The sequence below is a fragment of the Akebia trifoliata genome, chromosome 16 (genome assembly GCF_017979445.1).
Source record: "Akebia trifoliata isolate Shusen 1 chromosome 16, ASM1797944v1, whole genome shotgun sequence".
Taxonomy (NCBI): Eukaryota; Viridiplantae; Streptophyta; class Magnoliopsida; order Ranunculales; family Lardizabalaceae; genus Akebia; species Akebia trifoliata.
The window spans coordinates 19,574,270-19,601,823 of NC_141390.1; the positions used below are offsets into that span (position 1 = coordinate 19,574,270).

Consider the following 27,554-nt stretch of genomic DNA (forward strand, 5'->3'; position numbering starts at 1 on the left):
TTGAAACCTCCTCCCACACCTCAATATATGCTATATAAGAAAATTATGAAAAACAAATATTTTAGGTTTTAATCTCTAAGATTGTGGCATAGCATATAATGAGGTGTGGGAGGAGGGTTTCAATCCTCTAACTTAAGTGCATAGGATCTGGACTTGACTAGATGGAGCATGTGCAAACAACCGTGCATAAAAGGCTGCTTGTTTGTAATTTAAAAGAGACATGATAAATTGGTTTAGAAACTAAAAATTCACTCAATTGACGTGACATGTGCATAAAATCATAGATTTTTTTATTCATGATATACAAGGAAAAGTATCTATGATTGTAGGCAGCTTAGTGAATTTTGAGTGTCTTTTTTCAAGTCACTTTTATCATTATTCAATTTAAAATATTGATTAAAGGGGTTTTTAGATTAGTTAGAGGGTTTAAAGTGATATTTTTGTAATTTGAAAAATTAAGCAAAGTGATTCTAAAGGGGTGGGTTCTATTTTTTGAGCTTTCAACTAAAACGACCTTAGTTATATTAGATATAAAAGTAGGGACATTAAGCTCAACACTGGAATGATGTGGCTGGGCATCTAGAACCAAAGGTGTCAATGGGTTGGTTACACATATACCCAAAACCAGAACTTAAATAATATTTTTGTTTCTGTTCCTTAAAATTTTAGAACCATAACCAACCCTACAAATACCTAATTCCATTGGGCATCGGTCGGGTACCCATTAGGATAGATAATTATTTTTTAAATGAGAAGAAAAAAGTAAGTATTCGATCTGAACCAGTCGGAATGATTTTTTGAAAAAAATGTGAGTTTCGACTGTGTGAATTCCAACACGTCTTCTCCAACCAGCGAGCATCTAGGTACATTCTCTCTCTCTCTCCGATCTGAACCAATTGGAGTGATTTTTCAGAAGAAATTTGTGAATTTCGACTGTGCGAACTCCGACAGATTGAGGATGACGGTATTTTGTAGGATTTTTTATCGGATTGGATATCCGATATGTTTTTCGGATTCGAATTCGAATGTTTGTTAGGAATATCCGATCGGATTCGAATTCGAATTCGAATAATATTATTTTTTTCGGATTTGAATTCGGATATAACACTTTCCGATCAAATACCTATCCGTTGACAGCCCTAAATGAATCCCATAAAATATAAGAGTCGTCTCGGTGTGTGCAAATAGAGCAAACCTATAAAGTATAAGAGCCCCAGCCGCACACTTTAACAACGAAGTCCATAACACTAAAAAACCAACCTACATGACACAGAAAGTTAAACAACCGGAACCCTAACTAGTTCAACCACTAACCTAATCAGTACACCAAGAAGAATCACCTAAAAGCGTTAATCAGAAAATAAAAACCCCTAGATAGCAGCAATTCGATCCATGATCTGGGACACCACCTCCTTTGAGTTCTTAAGTAACAAAATACTCTTGTTCAATTTCTCTCGCTTAGTAGCAGTAGAAGGTGATTCCTCCAACATCTTTTCAATACCTCCATTGCAAGGTCCCATCAACTCATTGATGATCTCCCTCTCCATATCGTTGTTCACCAGATTTTGAATACTAAACAGAATATGAAGTGCCATACAATCAACCAACCTTTTCAGAACAATCTTCCAGTAAGCAGTTAGTCTCATCTTCATGTCGAAAGCTTGCTCTAACAACATAGGATGATCTCTAAGATGACCAACTTCAACTTCTCCAAACTCTTCAAGTTCTATCTTACTTGGTTTTCTAGCATCATTGAGGCGTTGAAAGAAGGATCCCCGGCATGCCATAAGATTACTCCATGTCGATGTGTACTCCGGATTACAAGAATAATCTGCAAGTTTTTCCATGGTGACCATCTCCTTAACTCGATCAATCGAATGGCCCCTCATCTTTGCTATTAGATTATTTGCTGCCCTTCTGGTAGAAGATTGAAGTGCTGGATAGCTTTGAGAGTGAGACACGAACACACGTACAACCACATCTTCTATATAACCCCAAACCTTCTGAATAAAGTGAACAGGAGTATCTTGTATTTCTTTCACTTTTCTTTTAAAGAGAGTGAGAAAAGCTGCATGAGAAAGAAAATTTGGAAGTCCAATACATTTGGTTTCCTCCAAGACTTTAATTTCCTCCATTAAAAAGTTGTCACTAGAGACCTTGTTGGACTTCTGAAGATCTTGAGAGTAATCAATGAGCATTTCTGCCATTCGAGCAGTGCAGTGCATTTTTTCTTCATCCGGATACTCTTCAAAGTCTCCTCTGATCAAGATTCTTTTCAGAGACTCCATTTCAGATCTAAGAATCCTCATAAAAGCAGCAGTAGCATCAGCAGTGGAAGACAAATTCTCAGGCATTTTGTTTAGATCAGACGTATACCGATCCAACTTCTCGTTAATCTTCATCACAATATCTGGCAAGCATTTGGATATACTAATTGCTTGTATTTGCACCAGTTTTTGAGCCATAGTAGAGATACCCACTATAGATTTATCAATTTGAGACAAAAGTGGGTGACATTCAAACAGCTTTGCCTCCTCATCCCTTGCTTCTTCATATGTCTCATCACCAATACGATTCCTCACACAGACATAACCAAGTCCAATACCAACATCATCAGCAGTAACTTTATCAAGTAACTCTTCAGGAGACTAATCAACTTTAGTAACAACAGCCAGGGTCCTCTCACCAGTTTTATCAACTTTCTGAGACATCCTAATAGACTCACAAGTTGGAAAATCAACAGTAGCTGATAAAACATTGAGAATTATACTCTCCTTAGGGCTTATATACTCCATAATAATACTAGAAATCTGTTCATATATGTCTTCAGGTTGGCCATGAACAGGTACTCTAGTAATACCAGGCAAATCAACCATGGTGAGATCAGGGACTCCACTCTTTTTAACAACAAGAGTTAAAGGGGTGTTAGAGATACACTTACCGTAACCTGCTATCTCATCAGTAGCTGAAGAAATTGCTTCACATATATGGGTTTCATCAGTGGGGACCACTTTGCCATTATATTCCAAGTGAAGTTCTGGTTATTGTGTTTGGTGGTGTTGAAGACGCATTATGAGGGGAACTCGAGTGCAGATGCCTTGGCCTCTAGGGAGACTTATGCCTGCCAAAGACTCGAGAACACTTGATTTTCCAGAAGATTGGTCACCAACAACTACAATTGTTGGGAGCTGTATACCTTCTTGCGTGATCTTGAGATGGCGAAGCTTGTCGACAGCTGATACGGTCGTTGTAATTTGATATGTGGTGCTGAAAGTTCTGGGAACCGAGTTTCTTCATTGTTGATGAGGCAGTTACTGATGAGTTTCTTATTCCCTGAAGAGATTGAAGAAATCTATCTTGGAATTGGACTTGGAAAAACTAGAGGATAGACGATGAGGTCGACCATACATCACTCTTATAATACTTAAAGTAGTGGGTTTCAATTTCGAAACTTTTAAAGAATTTTCCACGCGTCCTGATATGATAGTTTGAGAATTCACGTGATGGGATTCTAGTACTTGAAAATCTCTTTTTGATGCTTAGTTAACTCCACTTCTTTGTCGCTAGCTATCTCAAATCTTACGTTTACCGAGGTTTTGTAGAGATTGGTTTTCACTGCAGTACGTTTCAGTCTTTTCGAATGTCTTTTAGTGATCAGAATACTTTTGAGTTTTGTTTTCGTGATGGTTAAGAAGTTAGCTATTCGAATTACTGTCTAGTTTTAAGGCACGTGTAAGGAATTGGGAAAATTACTCTTGTAACCCCATTTTTCAAAATACGAACCAAACGATTCCTCATTACAGAATATAGACTTTTAAAGACCCTATTTTTAAAACGTCATCCTTTGGAAGGTCTTTTGAAATTTTCATCTTATTATCGTTAAAATATACATAAAATACCATCTTTTAATTAGAACACTTAAATTAGTATTTTAAAAATCTAAAATACCTAAATGGATCCCTAGATGTCTTCTCCAATCTCCATTGAAATTAAAACAACAAAACTCAAAACTTCATTAATCTTGGTATATATATATATATATAGGGAAATGTTCAGCAACAAACATTTTGACAAACATTTTGGCAAAACATTTTTCAAAACATGGGTTAGAGGTTTTGAAATGGGCTGATTTTTGGTGAGGATGATCTCTACGGTGAGGAGATCATCATCACCAAAAATCAGCCCGTTCCAAAAATTCTAACCCCATCAAAAATGGTTTACAAAAAATGGGCAGTCCACGATTTTTCAACTTGTAAACTAGGGCTAGAAGTTTTGGAATGGGCTGATTTTTGGTGAGGATGATCTCCTCACCGTAGAGATCAACCTCACCAAAAATCGACCCATTCCAACACCTCTAAATCATGTTTTGAAAAATGTTTTGCCAAAATGTTTGTCAAATGTTTGTTGTTGAACGGGACCCATATATATATATATATATATGGGAAATGTTCAGCACCCTAAGTTTTACCACACACTTTAACAAACGTTTTTTGTCCTACATGGGTTAGAAGTTTTGGAATGAGCTGATTTTTGGTGAGGATGATCTCTATGATTAGAAGATCATCCTCCCCAAAAATCAGCCCATTCCGAAATGTTTAGTCCCATGTTTATACGTTGAAAAATTGTGGACCGTCCATTTTTTGTAAATCAATTTTGATGGGGTTAGAAGTTTTGGAATGAGCTGATTTTTGGTGAGGATGATCTCCTCACCATAGAGATCATCCTCACCAAAAATCAGCTCATTCCGAAACTTCTAACCCATGTAGGACAAAACGCGTTTGTTAAAGTGTGTGGTAAAACTTAGGGTGCCGAACGGGACCCTATATATATATATATATAGGGTCCCGTTCAGCACCCTAAGTTTTACCACACACTTTAACAAACGTTTTTTGTCCTACATGGGTTAGAAGTTTCGGAATGGGCTGATTTTTGGTGATGGATGATCTCTATGGTGAGGAGATCATCCTCACCAAAAATCAGCTCATTCCAAAACTTCTAACCCCATCAAAAATGGTTTACAAAAAATGGACGGTCCACGATTTTTCAACGTGTAAACATGGGGCTAAACATTTCGGAATGGGCTGATTTTTGGGGAGGATGATCTTCTAATCATAGAGATCATCCTCACCAAAAATCAGCCCATTCCAAAACCTCTAACCCATGTAGGACAAAAAACGTTTGTTAAAGTGTGTGGTAAAACTAGGGGTGCTGAACATTTCCCATATATATATCCTCCTTTGTGTAACATGGGCAGAGCTAATTAGTAGGGACAACTGAACTTATTGAAAGAAAAAAAAAAGTAATTAAAAGTTAGTGATTCATACTTAGATTTTTGTTGACGCCGCCTCATGTTCTCAAATCCTGCCCACTGAACTTCAAACAAAGAGAGCTTTATGGGTGGATCAATTATTGCATTCTTATTATTTAAAAAATAAAGTGGTGTTAGAGTGTGTTTCACACTGAGAGTGGGTTCAACTCATATTACAATATTAAAGAGTTAAACCCTGTCTTACTAACTTAGTAAGCAACTATGACATGAAAATTATATTATAAAATCTACTATGACATTCCTAATTAAGTGCAATGGTTGTTGGGTGAAGGTGTAGGAAAAAAATGATGTTCTGACTACATTTGAAGCCACTACAAGTAGACAAAACTAGATGAGAATACCCAAGACGATCAACTTTATCTTTTGACCTTGCATTTGCATGTTTTCTTGATTATTGAATCAGATCAATTTTTATTAAATTTTTTTCTTTTCAAGTTCAGATGAATTTTATCAACATTAGGAATTCTTCTTTTTTCCACTCTTGAGCATTATTGTGTTCATGATCCAATATCTACTTTTCTTCTTTTCTTGATAAAATTATATAAGATTACATGAATCTTTTCTATTAGAAAACTGAATTCTATATTATTGATTGATTGTATAAGTTAATCTTCAATAAGAAAAATAAATTCAAACGAAGACTTTAATTTTCAGGTTTTTTATTTGATTATTAATCCAATATTTTCTTCTCCCATAAAGAAAAAAGAAATTCCATGGAAGACCTCATTTTCAGGTTTTCTTTGATTTTTTATTCAATGTTTTTCTTCTATTATATTTTCTTGAAGATTTTATATATTGGATGAAGGCATGGAACTCTCACTATTTATTTATTTTTTGATAAAAATATTATTATTGCGTCATTGAGATTTCAAATTGCATATTTCATTGCATAACAACTGCATTTCAATTGGTGATTTCATTTATTAAATATCATTTTATTTCTTGCATATATTATATTAAATGTCTATGAATATAGCAACTAGCTCAAATCAAATCATCGAGAGAACAGAACTATTGTTGTCCACACTATGGGAATAAGGAATTAAATGTGTAGGACAAATATTTGAAAGGGGCGAAGATTTTCGATTGACATTGAAGAAATTTTTTATTGCTTATCGATTTGTCTACTCTTTCATCAAGAACAATAAAGAACGTATTAAGGTAAAATACTCTGTTAAGGAGTGTGATTGAAGGTATTCACTAGTAAAATTAATATGACAAATAGTTTTACAAATTACAAGTATACGAGTGTGCACACACACAATGCAAAAGATAATGTCACTACAGAGCTAAAGATCTTAAAGAAGTTGGTTGCCGGTGTTGTGAGTAACAAAATTAAGGATACACCAGCTTATGCACTTATAGAAATAATGAAAGGTTTTTTTTTTGAGGGTATATCGTTAACTTACCATATAAGTAAGCATGGAGAGGAAAAGAATTTGCAAATAACGAAATTCATGATGCAGCAAAAGACTCATATATGTGATTACCATGGTATTGTAATAGGATAATGGAGTCTAACCCTGGGTCCATAGCAATTCAGACAGTGATAGAGGATTCACATTTTCACCAATTATTTGTTACATTCCACGCATACCTCCTTGGTTTTTAGTCTAGTTGTCGTCCCATTTTATTTATTGATGGGACATTTTTGAAAGTAGAATTCAAGGGGATACTACTTGCAGCAACAACTGTCGATGTTGATAATGGCATATTCCCAATAGTAGATGTTGAAAATGGATGGATATCGAACTCTCAAATTTAAAATAAATATTCAGTAGTGAAACTTATTATTTTTTTTCAATTTATTTTTAAAAGTTATTAGAATTTTATCCTTTATAATCTTGTAAGTCAGATCACATTTTTGAATAATACAAATTAATGTGGTTAGAATCCAATCTAGGGTATGTTAAGTAACAAATTAAGTGCAAAAAAATAGAAATTTATGATGTGGATCCCGTTCTAGGGTTTGCTAGGTAACGAACTTGATAGAGTGAGGTTTGATATGTAATGAACTTCATAAAGCAAGGTTCCCTTGGAGTTGTTAGAACTCCAAGGGAGTTTTTGTAATAACAGTGCAACAGTTAGGTCTACTGATTAAATCTCTCTAAAAAAAAGCCCCCACCCCCCTTTTTCCCAAACGTGGTATATAGGTAAGTGGTAAAGACATAAGGATAATCGATCCCATGACCTAGGTTCAAATCCTGTTGAACCCACTTTCATCTCTATTAGCCATTGATCTCTTGCTTGTTAAGCAAAAAAAAGAACATCTTTAATTTATTAAGCGAGTCATTGTCATAAGTGACCTCATTTTTATCCCCATGAAAAGGATATAAGATTCCTACACACTTTCACATTTTAAAAGTGTGATGTCTCTTCAACATTATTCAATTTTTTTTTTAATTGTTTGAGATTTTCAGGGAGCCCTTTGTGATTTTTAAGGTGACTAGATGGAGTCCAGATTACACTTAGGGTGGAGGATTGAAACCTCCTCCCACACCTCAATATATGCTATATAAGAAAATTATGAAAAACAAATATTTTAGATTTTAATCTCTAAGATTGTGGAATAGCATGTAATGAGGTGTGGGAGGAGGGTTTCAATCCTTTAACTTAAGTGCATAGGATCTGGACTTTGACTAGATGGAGCATGTGCAAACAACCGTGCATAAAAGGCTGCTTGTTTGTAATTTAAAAGAGACATGATAAATTGGTTTGGAAACTAAACCTTAATTGACGTGACATGTGCATAAAATCATAGATTTTTTTATTCATGATAAACAAGGAAAAGTATCTATGATTCTAGGCAGCTTAGTGAATTTTGAGTGTCTTTTTTCAAGTCACTTTTATCATTATTCAATTTAAAATATTGATTAAAGGGGTTTTTAGATTAGTTAGAGGGTTTAAAGTGATATTTTTGTAATTTGAAAAATTAAGCAAAGTGATTCTAAAGGGGTGGGTTCTATTTTTTGAGCTTTCAACTAAAACGACCTTAGTCATATTAGATATAAAAGTAGGGACATTAAGCTCAACACTGGAATGATGTGGCTGGGTATCTAGAACCAAAGGTGTCAATGGGTTGGTTACACATATACCCAAAACCAGAACTTAAATAATATTTTTGTTTCTGTGCCTTAAAAATTTAGAACCATAACCAACCCTACAAATACCTAATTCCATTGGGCATCGGTCAGGTACCCATTAGGATAGATAATTATTTTTTAAATGAGAAGAAAAAAGTAAGTATTTGATAAAATAGAAAAAATGTAATAGTTGAACATGCAATCCCTCAATTGAATGTCAAACCAACAATGAATTCTTTAAGAAAATCAAACTGTCGAAAATAAAATTGTAAATAATCATGGTACAGGCAATTTAGTTGTTTAAATTGTATAATTTATGGAAAATGAATAGACGTTAAGGTAGAGAAAAAGTAAGAAAATTAAATACTTCATATTTTCTTTATATTTAATTTTATTTCAAGTACATTTACTTCAAGTATCTCTTTATTAGTATTTAATTAAATTAATAATGTTATTATAAATAAAATAAAATTACTAGTCAAGTATCCATTGGTTACCCAAATGAGACACAATTTTTATTGGATCCTCAAAATAACTACCTAGAATCGGACCCAAAAATGATTGGGTCCATTATGATAGAGTAATTGGATACCCATTGACACCCAAATCCGACTAATCAATTGTGCTTGGCACTGCCCTAACATGGTAGTATCCCCTGAACCTTAGAATTTTTCCTTGAGATACAAGGAGAAAATCTATTGTTCTAGATATGGTGCCACGTTAGCACAGAGTCGAGTGCAATTAGTTAACATTTTCCATTTAGATATATTTAATTCATTTGCTATTCTAGGAAAAAAATTGAGCTCCAAGTCTTCGACCTTCACCCTTGTATGGCTCACACTCACCCTATAGAAGAAAAAAAAATACTGATATATGAAATATTATTTTCACTAATCTCCCCTTAATATGAGAAATCAACTTCAATAAAAAACAAAAACCTACCCTTATAAAAATTTCTCTTTCTTAATGCTCAAGAATTCTCGACATTTGTGTGATGACCTCAACTGTTCCCCACCCTTGCAATAGAGGACTCCCCTTTTTGGGACCCCAATAGGCATTGAGGCGACAGTAGGTTTTCAGTAACCCACCGTTTGCTTATTGTCAATGATTGCCTTCTTGTACCGAGTGCCTTTGCACTTTAAATAATTTTTAGTTTGATCATGTAATTTTAGTATCATTTTTTCCCATGCTGTACAAACCAAATCACTGGTTGGGGAAGGTGAATAAGTGGCAGCCCACGTAGTGGTATTGAATTCTACTATACCTAGATGTTTGTCTAGTTAAACAGAAACTTCAACGAATAAAGTCAGAATGGACTCTTCAAATCAAAGAAGAGATTACTAAGTAGATCCACATTGGGTTTCTCGAAGTAGTAGAATATCCTGAATGGATTACTAATGTGATCCCCATTTTCAAGAAGGGTGGAAAAGTAAAGAAGTGCATGGATTTTAGGGATTTGAACAAAGTAAGTCCAAAAAATAGTTTTCCACTTTCACATATCAACATTCAGGTTGATAACACGGCCGAACATGTTCTGTTGTCATTTATAGATGAATTTTGATGAAAAGACAATCAGATAAAGATGGAACCCTCGAGATATGCAGAAAACTTTATTTATCATGTAATGGGGTACCTTCTATTATAAGGTGATGCCTTTCGAATTAAAGAATGTTGAAGTACTTATCAAAGGGCAACAACAACCTTACTACATGATTTGTACACAAAGAAGCTGAGGTGTACGTAGACAATATGATTATCGAGTCTAAAGATCGGACCAACCACGCAACTGCCTTAACAAAATTCTTCAAAAAGTTTCATAAATACCAACTGTGACTTAATCCGCAAATGTAAGTGTTTAGAGTTACCTTAGGGAAGTTACTTGGGTTTGACTTCAGTCACAGAGGAATCAAAGTAAATCCAAACAAGATCAAGGCTATCCAATAAATGACACCTCACAAGAATGAGAAATAGATCCAAAGTTTCTTGAATATAATTCAATATGATAGCAGATTTATTGCCCAACTCACTTACTAATGTTTGTGAATCCATCTTCAAATTTTTCAAGAAGGATGAGCCAACGGTATGGAATGAACGTTGTCAAAAGGCTTTTGACTGAGTCAAAGAACACTTTGCAATCCCATCGATTTTGATTTCGTCTACGCTAGGTGAGTCATTTCTTGTGTACTTATGAAAGTGCCCTCAATCCGCGGGGTGCGTGGATCCGCTTTTGACCCTTGAGGTTTGGGAGTCGCCACCTAGTTATTATGGTCTAGGAACCAAACTGCCTCTAAAACGGATAATGAACTAATCTACTACAGAAAATCTGAATCCGGGGATCATGTTACGGGGTTGGAAGGTGTTAGGCACCAACCCCGCCTGGCCATTGCCGGTCTCTACTTATCCCAAATAAATCTACATTGCTAATGACAAACCTAGATTAAAATAATAATGAAAAATCTTACCTTCGATCTGCAAAAGTGCTATTCCCTCAGATCTAGTGAAAACGGCTCCTTGTACCGTATTCCTAACTTCGTTCTATCTCCGGATCTGATTCCTGATCTCCGAGGTAAGGTATCTCCTTCTTGGATCTGGGTGCTTCAAATTTGTTGTGGATTTTTGGGATGTTTTTGAGAGGTTTTTGGGTGTTTTTTAGGCTAAAATTGGAGTAGAGGTGTTAGGGAAGGAGTTGGGACTCCAAAATTAGGGTTTTGGGGAGGTTGTGGAGGCTTCTTCACCTACTTTTTCTAAGGTTTTTTCTTTGATACGAAAATAGGGTGTGGAGGCTCCTATTTATAAAGTTTTTAGAAGCATTAGGGTTTGATTAGTGTTTCTTTTAGAGTTTTAATTAGGGTTTTAACTTTGGTCTCATGAGATGGACGTAGTCTTTAGGACTTTGACTTAGGGTTTTGACTTTAGTCTTATGAGATTGACTTGATTAGTTTAGATTAGGGTTTTGATTTAGGGTTTTGACCTTAGTCTTATGAGATTGACTTGATTAGTTTAGATTAGGGTTTTGATTTAGGGTTTTGACCTTAGTCTTATGAGATTGACTTTAATACTTGACTCTAGTCTTACTTAATTGACTTTAATTTTGACTTTAGTTTTATTTGATTGACTTTAATATCTTGACTTTAGTCTTGTTTGATTGGCTTTAAATTTTTGGAGAACCCCCCTCTATTATATCTTTGATTCTTTGGACCCCCAAATGGAGGGGTCATTAAAGAAATATCTTGCGAACCATCAAGAATTTTTCTTGAAAGCCTGATTGATCAATTTTTTGTTTAAATTTTATAATTAATTTTATTAATGTTTCACTTTACATTATTTAATGATTTATTTATTAATTTCGAAAATTTTAATTATTAAAATTATGAAATTACCATTTTGCCCTCGGAGAGGATTTTTTACGTTTTAAGTCGTTTTTCAATGTTCCAGGATGTTTTGAAATCAGTTTTTCGTAAGGAATTCAATGGGAATGTTGGTTTTTGTCATTTATGAAATTTTTTGTGTGAAATGGTCGTGAATTTTATGAGGGGTACTTTCGTAATTTTGTCAAATTTTGTGAAAATTGGCGAAATGATTTATTTGGTTTCGATTTGTCGTTTTATGTATTTGAACGGATTTTCCTAAGCGTAATGTAGGCTCTAAGGTTGTTTTGATGTTAGGGGTATTTTGGTAATTTGGTCATTTTTAGTGATTTTTATCGTGAAGCTTCTTTTTGGTTTGTAGGATGATGATTTATATGTTTCTCGGATAGTATTTTCCTAGCGTAACGTGGTTTCTAAGTTTTGTCAGTTCGAGATACCTCATCCGGATTTCTGAAACATATCTGGTAACAAAATAAAGCATTGGAATAGACATCCATCATTGGGAACCTTTGCGATCGGGTTGACGCCTTGATTAATCAGGCGGATGCAAAAATGGGGTGTCTACAACTTATCAATCTTAGAGATAGCTATGGGACATATGCCAACACAGTATGATAAAGATAGTCTTAGAGAAAGGGCTATCTACTATAAAAATGAGTAGAGTTTCCCCTTTTTCCCAGAATCAGAGTGTACCTTTTGTGTGCTGCTCCCCTCTTATTTATAGAGATTCCCTCCATGATTTGAGCATGATTTCCCTTAATATTATTTTCCTTCAAATCCATTGTATCACTTAGAATGTTTTTCTTCCTTTTTCAGTTTAGATTCGTAGAACTGTATTTTAGTAACATCCTCCTCAAATCTAGGTGAATCCCTAGATTTTCGCCATGTTGACTCCGTGTATTTCGGGGTTTGATTTTAGATCCACTTCTTTAATTCGATATCTCTCTGACTCGGATCCACGTGAACCTTCGACATCTCTCAGACTCGGATTTGCGTGTCCGTTCGATATCTATTGGACTCATAAGGTTATCTCTCGGACTCGGATTCAAGCGTATCTTTTAATATTCTTGGGATTTGTGTCCCTACCACATGTCATGATCTTAAATTATTACTATAATCATTATCCACAGGCGTGTACGTGCAGCTCGTAGAACAAATGATAGTGGTTCATCTCATAAAGAAGCTGATCGAAAAGCTTGTTGGTGGTGATTCAAGTGCTAAGCTATTGCCTATCCAACTCGACGTTTGCACCTCACATGGTCATTGATGCTTACAAGGACATTCTTGGTAGTTGCATTTGTTATACTTCCTTGCCAAAATTGAAAATATAAATAATACTTGAGGGATCTGAGAAATTTGAAATTGATGTCACTTGAGTTGCTATTGTAGATGCGACACCATCAAAGACAAAATGACATGGTTCTCTTGGATTGTAAAATCTCAATCTTTAGAGACAACTTCAAAAGAATGTAGACTTGGCTCTTGAGAAAATTTAGGCTTTCCACCATCAAACTAGTGTCTTTGGTCAATTGAGACATTTGATGCTTCCTAATGCACTACGTGAAAAATACTTGAATATCGACGGCCCAAAACCGTCGAATTATGGATCCATTCGACAGTCTCAACCGTCGAATGGGACCATCGAGTTGAGGCTTGTTGAAAAAATATTCGGTGGCTGAAAATCATAGAATTTGAATAAATTCGACGGTTTTGAGCTGTCGAATCTGGGAGTTAAACATATATTCAACGGCTATAAGCTGTCGAATAGAATATTTTCGATGGTTAGAGGCCGTCAAATCTGGTATCTTATCATATTTTCGATAGAAGAAGACTGTCGAATTATCTTAAACACCAATCAAAATTCTTTTTTTCGTGTCCAAATGCTTGTCTTCAACCTATATCTGCGAAAAAAATCACACATTCATATCCATATCCCATCCACATCGACATTCACATCCCATCCACTCTCATCCCCATCCATTCACATCCCATCCACACCAATTTGCATTCAATTTATATTATCAAAGAATAATAAGACTTTAAAAAAAAAAATACTTATATAAGTCAAAGTTACAAGCCAAAATTTTAATGTCACATGTTGAAAGAATTCCTGTAGGAATCTAAAACAACCAAGTTCAATGTAATGAAGTCTAAAAAAAAAATTATGGTTATTCTTGATGGCATGGACCTAAAACAACCAAGTTCAATCATATACAATGAGTTTTTTCTCCGTTGAATTTAGATTCCAATATACATCAATTTGCATTCCCTTTTGAGCACCAGAATCCGAAAGAGCTGTGAGCCTTCGTGTCTCTTTATAGTCCTGCCTCACCACGAACTTATGGACATTCTTGCATCGGGTGGAACTACATCAAACTGGAGAAAACAATGTAATGAAGATCATGTTCACATACATCAATGTAATGAAGTCTAAAAAAAACAGCAGAAACAAACAATTAACAAGAGAGAAACCCAAGAATACGGTTTTGTGTAAACAACTGTTTTCCCCATACAAATACAAAACAACCATATAAAACACGACACAATGTAATCATAAATAGCAACATTTTAGGTGTTTATAACTTAAAATATACAGTCTTGCAATATAACTTACACACACACAGCCCATGAGAGAGACAACAACTCCAATAGAAAACAAGTTTTTGACAGCAGACCCAAGAACAAGAACCCATCAGTGGAAAATCCAATGAAACCAATGGGCTCCATTGGCATGACAGGACAGTCTTCCAATCGGGGAATGTGTGTCCAGCCAAATACATGCCTGCGATACAAGATTAAAAACAAATAGGTAACAACTTCTAAGTTGAGAATAGCAAGAAGTTAAAAAGAAATCCCCAACAAATGCCAAGTATCTGCATTCTAGCTGATCATTTAATTTAAAAAGTTAAATGTTACAAGTTGTGCCCAACAAATGCCGCCTAATCAAATCAAGGAAGTAAAGATATCTGAAACAATGCTATGGTGCTTAAGACTGTTATTAGTAGATTATGAAACATTGTAGTAAGGTGTAGATAATGGGAACTCTCTCTCTATACTGTTGAGGCAGATCAGTTATACTGCCATCATTTACCCATGGTTGTCAAGGGTTTAAAATATATATATATTACTCAAATCCAATGGTTAAAAATCAACAATTAGGCTGACTGATTCAACAGGTGTGTGTAGGCCAACCGAAGGGTGGACCAAAAGAAAGTGAGTTAGTGTGCCCAACTCAACGGGACAATAGTTGTCCGATTTTCATCACTATTCACATGTACATGGACCAACTATATGCCATGCCAATTGTTTTGATGGTGGTTTAGTTATTAGATTGATTTGCATGATCAGATGAGATAAGCTCAAGCATGTGTAATTATAAACAGAACCCTCACAGCCAACCAGTGATACAATCCAGCTGGACAGTGGCAGTCTATTATGATTAGAGACAAAGACTGGTAATGATTTCTCTAAGTCTTCCATTAGAGACCACAGCAAACTACCATTACCCTTCACCACCACCTCCACTACCCAAGAAATATCCTCCTCCTCCATCTCCTCCCTACCATTACAAATCACCACCACCACCACCCCCACCAGTCCACAAGTCTCCTCCACCACCACCACCACCTAAGGAACCCTACAAGTACAAGTTACCACCACCACCTCCTAAGTCACCACCACATCCAGTCTACAAGTACAAGTCTCGACCACCACCACATTCCTGATGGTTCAATAGCCAATGATAGTAAGCAAAGCTTCATAAAAACAATAATATAATTGAAAGTAGTTATTGGATTCAAAAGAAAAGATTATATCAATATAGTAAAAATCTTTGCAATCTATATTGAATTATTTTCTTTCAAATATCTAATGGTGTATGAGACTAGCTGCAGGACAATCAAACAAGATAAAGTTGAAACATATTTACATACCAAAGATTGAACTTCTGAACTCAAAGAAGGAACTGCAGTCATGAAGATGAACAATGCTGACAAGACACACCATCCATCCTAGAGTCTTACGAGTTACGACTACCACAGGTATCATGATTTTGAGTAGTTGCTGGCTTCTCATGGACCAACTCTTCTTTTTCCCAACTTCTCTTTGCCTTTTTATGCCTGGCCAGCAGATTTATAAGAACTCAATAATGGACCTATAATATAAATAAAAAATTTGACCAAAAAAATGACATCACTTACAAGAGATTTGGCCAACTCAGGAGTGATAGCACTACCATCACTCCTTGTATGACTATCGATGAAAAGCTCTGTTCTTGTGAGCTTCCAACCATCCGTCATATATTTTTTCTGTTTAGACAAAAAATGTGCAAAATATTGATCATTATCAAAATTATTTTTATATATACATTCTCATAAAAAAACAACCCACAAACAAGAAGAAATTAAGGCCAACCCAAATCCATACAATCTTAACTTATTTCCATTGCTTGTAAGGAAAACAAAAATACATCAATAATTAGATTAATATTTATCATTTCTTCTGTCTTTTTTGTTATACCTTTCTACCTGTTGTGTGTGGAGTTTTATTTTTCTTACGAAGCTTTTTCATTTTTTCACACTTTTCTTAGTCAACCGATGTCAATTTTAAATCGACAAACTTCTCCCAATCATCCTGCTTGATCCATCTATTTTTGGGTTTATTCAACTTTCGCTCTGCATCAGTACTACCAACTCTGTAATATTCCTTCCCCAATTGATATTTTCAATCTCTCTATGCATGACCGACTTTCTGTAGGCAGAACTTCTTGTAGTCCTCAGAAATATCGTAATGGAACTGTCAAAATATGAACAAATAAATCAATTCTATATAATGAAAATATTTATTATTATTACAATTAATTAATATAATATTTAAACTACCTAGAGAAGATGCCAAATAAGTTCAAGCAACTCCGTCGATACCTTCATCCAATAAGAATAGAAAGGTGGCACGTGTGCCATCACATAGCGACCTATATTGGTCGATAAGTCTGTTGAGTTATCCCCAATGCATTGTCCCATAGAATTGAATTCCAGATGGAGGCGTGAATCAGATGATGAATGTGGATCTGATGTCGACAAGCTCTAATGACTATTTCGTGTAGAAATTGAGGGTGTCGAGCTATCAGAATCTGATGTCGACGAGCTGTCAGAATTCTCCATCAACGAGCTATCAAAATCTTCTATCAATGACATAATGCCTGTATAGAATAACATTAAAAAAATAGTATAGATATTTAAAAGCAATAGGATTAAAAATGAAAGCAATAAATCAAATAGTGAGTTAAATAGCAACCAAAATAGAAATATTATACAATATCAACAACGAATTTGTATTTGAAAGAAATAAAAGTATATCATTACTATAATAACACACTATTTTTCATAAAAATATACATAACGTATCAATATAGTTAGTTTTCATCATCATTTTCAATGATATCTTCTTTAAGAACAAATGATAAAGTATTCACGTTACTTGTTGCAAATGCTAGAGGATCTTCAAAAGCGTCTACATCTTTGTTCAATCTCTTTGGAGCTTCTAAAACCATGTGCCAAGCTTCCGTAGGCCGACTTTGATCCTTACAATAAAAAACTTGAGTTGCTTGTGAGGCAAACATAAACGGTTCATCGTCTACTTTTATATTTCTCATCAATCTCTTTATGTTAACATATCTTAAATTTGTGTCTCAATCAACCATATACCCATTTGAATCTTCTATGCACACCTAATCACAATGAAATACTATCTCTTTAAAATCTAGGTAGTCCAACTTAAGTATTTTCTTTACAATACCATAATAGGTAACTTTTTCATCTACATAATTTGTATCTCTAACATTTGCCTAAAAACTAGTTACAGTTTTCGTTGACACCCCAGAGTTTTGTGTTGATAAATTCATTTCATATTTCGTTGTATAGAAAACATACCCATTTACTGCATATGCGTTATATAAAATTGCAGAAGCATTTGGACCGGTAGCAAGTCTTTTTGTGATTGAGGGGCTGAAATCGTCATGTAGTTGTTCTCTAACCCAATGAGCGTATGACATTTCCTTCTCTACTTGTGAACTGGTCTTTCGACTATTAGCCCTTGACGCAAAACTTTCAAGGTATTTATTATATTTCCTATAAAATATAGTATGAATTAATGAGATTTAAATTCATATAATATAGAAATAAATTTGAGTTGTTGCCACATACTTTTCCCATTGAGAATTCTCAACAGGCTAACGAAGTACCCATTTGCGAACTTTGCTCGTACTCCACATTGTTCAGAACATAACGTTTCCCATTCTTATCAATAGGGTAGGCAGGTTCACAGTCATCATTCATAATCATATATTGGCCTCGTTGATAACTTCCTATTCTACGTAAATCATCGGGTATGTAATACATAGCATACATCATTACTTCTTCCATAAGATAACATTCTGTGATAGAACCTTTTGTGAATGTTTGGTTCACCACATATCATTTATAACTCTTCATCATCCTAATAATGTTTTATAAATTAGACAACGATAAGACAAATAAAAATATTCATTGTTCATTGATCTCCGCATACCGTTCAAAAGGATATATCTATCGATATCTAACTGGTCTGCACATAAGCGTTTCCTCCACCAAGTGCATAAGGAGATGTATCATAGAAACAAAAAAAGAAGGTGAAAAATATTTTTCGAATACACACACTGTTTCTACAATACGTCCTTTAAAACTTTGTAACTCCATACGATTGATTTTTTTTAGCATAAGACATTGAAAAATATCGAGAGTTGTTGAATAGCAGCAAGCAACGAATTTTGATTCTTCATCTTCAATGCGTGCATTAGCAACACCGATAATAAATATTGCATAAGTATGTGATAATCATGTGATTTCAAAATTTTCAATTGAAATTCTTGTAAACTCACATTTTGTTTTCAATTTGAACTGAATCCGACAGAAACTTTCAAATCCCACAAGTTTTTACAAATTAATTTTTTTTTCCTCATTAGACAGTTCGTAAAAAGCTTTTGGTAAAACCTCATTGCCATTAATGTTCATCGATCACAAATTCTTTTTTATCTTCATTTCTTTCAAGTCTAATCGAGCTTTACGACCATCCTTGGTCTTATCCTTCGTTTTCATAATTGTTGCGAAGAGATTTTCAGTCACATTTTTCTCAATGTGCATCACATCAAGATTGTGACGAAGTGGCAAATCCTTCCTCTAGACACCCAAATTTGATCGAGCCCTCGACGTAAAATGCCCCAAAAATCGCAAAAATTGAAATGGGCTCCGAGGCCCAAACCTACAAAAATACAACGTATTTTCAATAAACGGCCCAAGGCTTCTCACGTGGCCCACGGACCAAATCCCTTACCATCCTTCTAAACCCAACTCAACTCAATCCAACATAAGCCCAAACCCATTATCCAAGCCTATTCAACTCAACCCAAATCCATTCCTATTCAACCCAACCCAAATCCATTCCTATTCAACCAACAACCTAAGCCCAACCAAACACTTTACCCAAGCCCAAATCATTCAACCCAAACCCAACTCAACCCAATCTAACATCACAACCAATCACCACAATCATCAAGGTGTGACACATGTCATCTCCCCACCTCACCTCCCTCATCCAACCACCAACTCCCCTCACCTTTCTCTAAATAATTAAATCTTCCATTAACTTCTCTCTAAATATCATCTACCCACACCTCCAACCTACACCTCTCCCCTAACCTATTCTATCCATTCTCTCAAGTCAAACACTTATAACCTACACCTCCTCCTAATCTACCCCCATCATTCCCTACAAAACCCATATCTACAACCTAAACCTACACCCATCCTCTTAAATCAAACACTCATCCTTTCCCATCAACTCATCTCAACCCTTCATTTCCATCCACTTTGACACATGTCATCATCTCCCTCACCCTCCCAAAATATCATCAATCACCCCCTTAAATCCTCAATTCTCTTAAAATCAAATACCATTTAATCACAACCACCATCTTAAACTCACCTCACCAAACACTCCACCCAAATGGGTTGGGTAGGATCCAAACCATTTGGGTCAAAACTCACCCATTTAACCTTCTTACACAAATACCCCTCAAACCCCATCAATTTACACATACCCTTCTCTTAAACCCCACACCATTCTACCACTTCTCATCATTTCACCCAACTTTACCCTTAAAATAACTCCTCAACTTCTATAAAAACCCATCCATTCTCCCCTTACAACAACTAATGAAAATTTGACAAAAAATCCTCTAAAAAGATAACTCTCTTCTCACTACTCTCAACTCTTAACTCACCTTACATCTCTCAACTCTCAAACTTCTCTCAAACAAATCAAGCAAGGAAAAAGAAGTCAAGGAAAGTTAAAAGAAGTCAAGGAAAGGTCAAGGTGGGTTTGACAAAAGGAACACCCCTCTCAACTCCCTTTCTCTACTCACCTCTTTCTCTACACTTTCACACACACCACAATGATTTGAGTCCTTCAAGGGCCCCTTTTTTCAATAAGGGTGCCCTCAATGGATTAAATCAACATCAAAGTCCCTCATGCTTGAGGGCACGCATCGAGTTTTCTTTTCGATTTTATTTTTCTTTTTTTTTTTATTTAAAAAAAAATCGAATCCGAGGTTACCACATTACGTGGATGGAGTAGAGTGCCTAACACCTTCCCTACTCCATAAATGGACCCCCTTACCTTGAATCAAAGGTTGGACTATGCACCTTATCCTACGAGAGTCATCAAAAATGTCAAAATGACATGTTTTCTTCAAAAATACAAATTCGGGTGACCATTCACACCCATTTTCAAAAATGAATGGTGGCGACTCCAAAATACCCCAAAGTGGAAGGATGCTTCAAAATATTGAAAATCCCATGTCCACACTTCTAATAAGGCAAGTTAAAAAATATTGATCTCTTCGATCATGGAGTCTCATCATTCATAGATTTTTTTTCTTTTCTTACCTGGTAATTTTTCAAACTCTATATGAATTGTTTCCAACTTGGTTAATAGATCAACTCCGCTCAAACAACGATTCTGTCTCTCTTTTTCTTCATACCCATTAAATTGAGATTTCTAACTTTTGAAAGGATGGTTGAGACTAGTTAAAATTTTTTCTGTGCCCCATATAAGCAAATTTTTCACCATGTTTTAATCACATTGAATATGTTCTTTCACTACAAACAGGACATGCAAATGTTCCCGTTGTTTTACAACTCGATAAATGACCGTACGCTGAAAAATCATGTATAACACATAACAAAATTGCTCTCATTGTAAACATATGTTTAGTGCTAGCATCATATGTTTCAATTCTTGTAGACTACAACTCATTTAGCTCTACAATTAGTGACTGCAAGTACACGTCAATATCATGTCTTGGACCATTTCTCCCAAGAATCAAAAGTGTCAACATCGTAAACTCCTTCCGCATACATAAAGATGGTGGGAAATTATACAGAACAACTATAATAGGCCAACAACTGTATGAGTTGTTTTCCATCCCAAATAGATTAAATCTATCTATTGCAAGTTCCAATCGAACATTGCGTGGCTCAACAGCAAAATCTTTTCGTTTACTATCTACTCCTCTCCAACAAGATGAATCCACTGGATGACACATAAACTCTTTTCGTTGTTAACTTTCTTTAGAATGCCATTTCATGTTCTCTATAATCCATGACACACTATACATTCGTTTCAACCTTTGCGTTTGTGGGAAATACCTCAATATTTTCACTGGTAAATTTTTTTTTCTCGACTTCTTTTTATTAACCGATTTCCATCTACTCTTGTCACATTTTGGACAACTATTTCTACCTTTATTCTTTCTCCAATACAATATACAATTATTAGGACATGCATGAATAATCTCGCATTTCATCCGTAAAGTCTTGATCATTTTCTTTGCGGAATAGGTGCTCTCTGGTAAAAAGTTATCATGTGGCAATATCCTTTTAATCTTTGCAACAATTTATCAAAACTCTTCTGAGACCATTGATGTCTAGTCTTCTTACTCAACAACTCAACTATAATTGACAATTTTGTGTCCTCTTTTTGACATGAATGATATAAGGGTTGCATCGCTTCTTTGATCATTTGGTGATATTGAATATCATTTATTGAATCATCATGAACTTGGTTATCATTTCTATCAAAACACTCATCTATGCAAGTAACTCCATTTTCTTCATTGGAAAAACGTTCAAGCGCATCATTCAACATGTCTATCATTCTTGGGACCATATCTCCATCACACTGACAAGCAGATGTATTAACCCCGACTGTTACATGATCCCTGCCCCTCTAATGTTCTCTATAGAATATCCATCTCGTGTAAGAAGTATCTATACCATCACAGACTAAGTGTTCTACGATTGTTTCTATATCTTTCCTCCCCGATAAGGTATTACGACATTTGACACAAGGATAAAAATAATGATCATCATAATCAAAATTCTATTTACTCGTTTTTAAGTATTTAATAAATGAAACTACACCATTAATGTATTCCATTGATAACCTAAGTTTCGACATCCACTTTTTGCTTGGAACTTCGAGCCTCTCCATCAAACATACAACTGATAAGTAAGAAGAAAAAATAACATATTTTTAACTACATAATGATATATCATTCTGATCTAAGCAAATATAGGAATGGATCTATATCCAACTCAGATGGACATCAACCCATATCAGAACTATTTTTTAATTTAGACATACTTGAAGAACCAAATCTACTAAAATCAGATTCTTATCACTTGCATTTTATATTTCGGATAAAGCCCGATCAAAGATCCCAAAATAGAACAAAGATTTGAACCATAGGAAGTACCTGAAAAACTTGTCAATATCATCGTGTTTATCAACAAATTTAATGGGTATCACAGCTCTGAAACTGTGCTTCAAAAAAATACTAAAAAACTAAAAAATAAAGTTTAATTACAGACAACTGTAACATCAGATTCCAAAATCGCAATTATTGCAAGTAAGACTACCAACAAAAAGCAGCGATTGACGGGGGGAAAAATATTGTATAAGAATTATGTTGCGAATATGTTATGCATTCTACTGAGGCTAAATGATAGATAAAGTGCCTAATGAGACCCGAATTGTTGTTGGTAGTTCATCGTGGGTTGTATTGTTCCACCATGTTCATTTGGGTACTTGAATGACTCATGATAAACAAAATCCCTAGGAAATCCTGTCACATTCAGCACCTCTAGGTTATCTTTAATTTAAACTAAGCACATTTTGTACACCTTAATATAATGAAAATAGAGAGTCCCACTCGTCTCTTTGACATCATCATCATCATTGTTAGTTGAAAGGCTTTTGGATAAGATGGGAAGAATTGTGAGTTTGGTCAGGCCCATTCTAATTTTTTTGGTAGGCAATGGGTGACCTTGAACGCAGGTTCGTGTTATTACCATTCATAGACTTTACCAACTTGAAGCATCTCCATTATTATCATTAAAACACATTTTACACATTAAAACGGATTACAAAGCATTAAAAGCTGCAGCTAAATAGGTCCTTAAACTCTTTTTACAAGGAAAAAACTTAGATCCAACATTGAGAGTAATGTTTCTCTCATGATTCAAACAACAGTAGCATCAGCTAGGCTTTGGCATGTTAATAGTCTAGTTCCAAGAAAAATTCAAGACGTAGGAGATGAAATTGATCCAGCACCCATTAGCTTAGAAAGGTTGGGTTTCAGTCCAATTGTAATAGCAAGGAAAGAAACATGCAAACTCATGGCTGTGGACCAGAATGCCAGCTGATTGATCTAAGTGAAGCTTACTTCATAGTTCAACCAATGCTTCTCATAAGCAATACTATGCTGCTAGTATAAGAGATGGTTTCTTATATGCCTTTAAATGGCTAAAAAAGTGGGCTTAGTTTAGGCTTTATTGTGTGCCTAGATTTGGTTAGGTTCCCATAGCCCATAGATGAAGTTCTCTCTCTATCTCTCATGCTCACTTGGTGCTCTAGCATTTTTAGTCACTTCAAAACACCTCTAGATAATGCTGCAAATGGGCCAGGGTTTGGCCCAGTCAACTCATTGTGGACAGGGTTTGCGTAGTGTTATTAAGCCTTATTGGGCTGGGTTTGTACATAGGTGAATTTTTCTTTGGCGTAATCTGGCTATTGGGTGGGCCAGGGTTGGACTGGGATTTTGAGGCCCAACTAGCCCTGCCTCTTGATGAACTTACCTGAATTATACTTGTCAGATTTCATAGTATAAATGAAAGGCAGAAGATGAAATATATTGAAGGAAAAAAGATAAAATAATAAAAGGGGTATTTTCAAGGGAAAGAAATAGAAAAATGGGGAAAAAAAAATATACCTAAAAATATACCTTTTATAATTTATTGATTGTAAATGAGCCTATCAAGGAATGACTCTAAGTCTAATTTGCACCCAAGCTTTGAGGCTTAAGCCTCAGTTAGGTAAGGCCTAAGTCTCTTATGAATAACCAAAAGAGGCTTAAGCCTTGAGCTAGGACCCTACCTTTTCACCTCTAAACCTCAATTCCTTGAGGTGAGAATTTTTAAATAGAGCAAAACATGGTAGTTGAATTTGGACTCTTTATTGTTTTCTCTTCGCTACAATTTCCCATGCATATGATGGGACCACACTCCTCGCTAACACTGCTCCCCGCTCCCGCTCCCAAAGACTATTTGAACTCGATCTGAGACCGAGATCAACAGATACTAACTTAAATAATTGATTGGAATTTGGGGTGTGTGTGTGTGGGTGGGGGGGGGGGGGGGGGGGGGGCTTAAAATATTGGTCTTAATTATATTTGCTAAATTTTCATAGTGAAAATTCTCGATTGTATTGTGAATGGAGATATCCTTTAGCACTCATAATTCTCGATTCCTTTCACTACACATACATGTGGACCAATGGAAATATGTGGTTTCATGAGGACTCTAAAATGCTCCCCAAAATCTCACTCATGAAGGATAAGCTCCAATTAGGGAGGCGCCAACAATCCAAAGTCACCCTCACGTCGTGTATGTGGTTCATGGGTTCCCCCACATCCTCCTTAGTCTTTCCATTTCAACATCCTCCTGTTTGTTTCATTCATTCCATAATAGGCTAATACTCTATGGCATAAAACCAAGTAATCTTAAAATGACTGTCCTAAAGAAACAAGGCTTATTATATAAGTGGATTTTGATCTAGTACAAATTCAACGGTTCACGTTTTTGATTTTGTGACTATATGGGAAGCCTCAATTAACAATTGTTCTTCTCACTATGTTAGGACTTTGTGAGGTTCCCTTTCAATTGATCTCTCTCTCCTTCTACTCTAGTCTTTTGGCCTTTTATCAATACATTTTTTTTTCTACCGATTAAAAAAAAAAATCTACACCATAAAGCCATTGCACAGACTTTTGGAGGTGTTTCTTTTTTTTAGGAAAGCTAAGAGATATATAGCTAAAAATTAAAATTTGTACAACTAATTACAGGAGCATTTTTACAAGTATTAAGAAAATAAGTTATAATTAAGATCTCAAAGCTGCAACAAGAATTAATAGAAATAGTCATCACACATTTCAACTAAGAATGCATTCAAGTTCACAATTAGAATCACAATTTTCAACAATGGATTACATCAAAAGTAAGAAAAATCAAAATCAAAATTCAAAAAAAGCTAGACGACAGACTAATCATGTAAAATGGAGAGAATTTAACAATTTCTACAGCAAATATTGAGAAAAATTAAATAAAATCAATCAAACTGTAAAAAAAAAAATTTAAAAACAAGGGAAAATTGATGAAGAATCAGAATAATTTAAAATTTGATGAAGATTTAATAATTTCTACAGAAAATGTTTAGAAATGTAAAACAATACTTACTGAATCTGAACCAATCAAATGACTGAGAAAAGAAGATCAAAGATTTGAGCTTAAGTTCTTGGATTTGAGCTTAAGTCGAAGAAGATAATCAGCAACTTTATAAATTGATCGATTGAGAGTTCGAGAGATCGAGAAAGACGTAAAAAAGGAGAGTTCGAGAGATCGAGAGACAGAGAGGAGAGATCGAAAGAGACTTAAAGAGGAGAGATCGAGAGAGACAGAGAGACGAGAGACGAGAGTTCGAGAGAGATAGAGAGACGAGAGACGAGAGTTCGAGAGATCGAGCGAGAGAGATTACAGGGAGAGTTCGAAGGAGAGAAAGAGTTGATGAAAAATAGAAAATCAGAATGAGAGAGGGAGAGTATCATGGGCCGTTAAAACGATAGAATAAATTCGATGGGCCAAGTATGTCGAGTTGTTTTGTGGGCCTAAATGTGGGCTTTGGACTGACGAAATATAAATGACGGCTTAGAGCCGCCGAATTTACCGCTACAGTGACACCCAAATATTTCTATTTTGACGTAGTGACGGCCATCTTGTTGTCACGCATAAATATGAGTAGCCCGTTGATGCCAACCAGCAATACCACGTCCATCTTGATGGTGCAAGATATTAACCTCTCTACCATCATCACTTTTTGGTGAAAACAAACTCCTCGAATGTCATCGAATAGGATAACGGTACCCTAGCACATAACAATGTATATTGAGAAGTAATGTATGTGTTCATATTGCTGCAATTTAGGGAGTGGTTCATCATTTTAGAAGTTGACCCAGATGAAATGTCTAAAAAAATGAGCGAAAAAAAAGTGAGATTATTGAAGTTCTACACAAAAAAAAAAAAACAAAGCGAACACTACCATGGCTTCTGTACGTAGTTGTCGCTGCTACAACCACCATTAATGATGGATTTCTGTTCGATTTGTCCATTATTGTTTGTTGGATGTTCTGAAGTCACTTCATTCTGCGATGGCGCCACCACCATCGAACATCTTCGTCAACACAAAACATCCTTAATGAAGAGCTATTACCAATGTTTGCAAGTTGCAATTCGCCGCATCGTGCCTCTATCACCCCTCTTGCACTCCTAAATAAAGGTAAGAGAGTTTGTGAGTGTGTGTGCACGTGTGTGGGATGTGCGAACGTGTGCGTGCACCTGTGCATGCCATGCATGCACGTTCTAGAAAGCAAGGGGTTCTCTTTCTCTTTTGTAAAAAAGAAAGAAAAATAATGATTAAAAAGGGAGTTAGAGAGTGGCTGTGTGTGTGTGTGTGTGTGTGTGTGTGAAGGTGTGGGCAAATTCCTTGTTTGATTTAAAACAAAAACAGAGAAAACAAAGAGAGCGAAAAGAGAGAGAGAGGTGTCCGTATGTGGTTGTGTGCGCGTCTGTGTGTTTGAGGGCAGCCTTTCTTTAAAAAAAAAAACATCTGTTACTGTGCGATGCGTGTGCGTGTGATTGTGTGTGCGTGCGGGTTTGGAGTGAAGCCCTGTTACAGTACAAAAAAATTAAAAAGAGAAGAGCAAAGGAGAAGAAGAGAAGCAAAGAACAAAAGTGAGGATGGGTAGGAGATTAATAGTTCAATTTCGGCCGTGATCTTCTACATGGAATGTTCGATTTTATCGTGAAATCTAAACAGAGGACTGGGTCTTCAACGGCTGGTAGACTCTCTCTCTCTCTCTCTCTCTCTGCTTCCGCGAGGACTGGGTTGTTGGCTCCTTATGGATTACCACATATGTAATCGAACTCCCACAGTCCTTAGATTTCATAAAAAGCCCATATTCAAAAAAAGGTCTTCTTATGGACCACCATATATGCAATCCAACTCCACAGTCCTTTAGATTTCATAAAAAGCCCAGATTCAAAAAAGGCTTAACAAAATCTTTTT

The 27,554-nt window shown here is 35.5% G+C and overlaps 1 long non-coding RNA gene and 1 pseudogene across 4 annotated transcripts; both read right to left on the reverse strand.

Moving 5' to 3' along the window:
- Positions 1–880: 880 nt before the first annotated feature.
- On the reverse strand, positions 881–3,297 carry LOC147382742 (dynamin-related protein 4C pseudogene; annotated as a pseudogene).
- Positions 3,298–13,123: 9,826 nt separating this feature from the next.
- LOC147382743 (uncharacterized) lies at positions 13,124–26,927 on the reverse strand. 4 transcript variants are annotated; one of them, XR_015173643.1, is made up of 8 exons: positions 26,529–26,927; positions 25,670–26,354; positions 16,661–16,980; positions 16,299–16,574; positions 15,980–16,087; positions 15,713–15,898; positions 14,395–14,562; positions 13,124–14,156 (listed from the first exon to the last, which is right to left on the reverse strand). It is a non-coding gene; the product is annotated as an uncharacterized LOC147382743 (long non-coding RNA). The 4 variants fall into 4 exon arrangements; XR_015173645.1 differs by lacking the exon at positions 25,670–26,354 and having other exon boundaries at positions 26,529–26,903; XR_015173642.1 differs by lacking the exon at positions 26,529–26,927 and having other exon boundaries at positions 13,694–14,156; positions 25,670–26,433.
- Between the last annotated feature and the right edge of the window lie 627 nt (positions 26,928–27,554).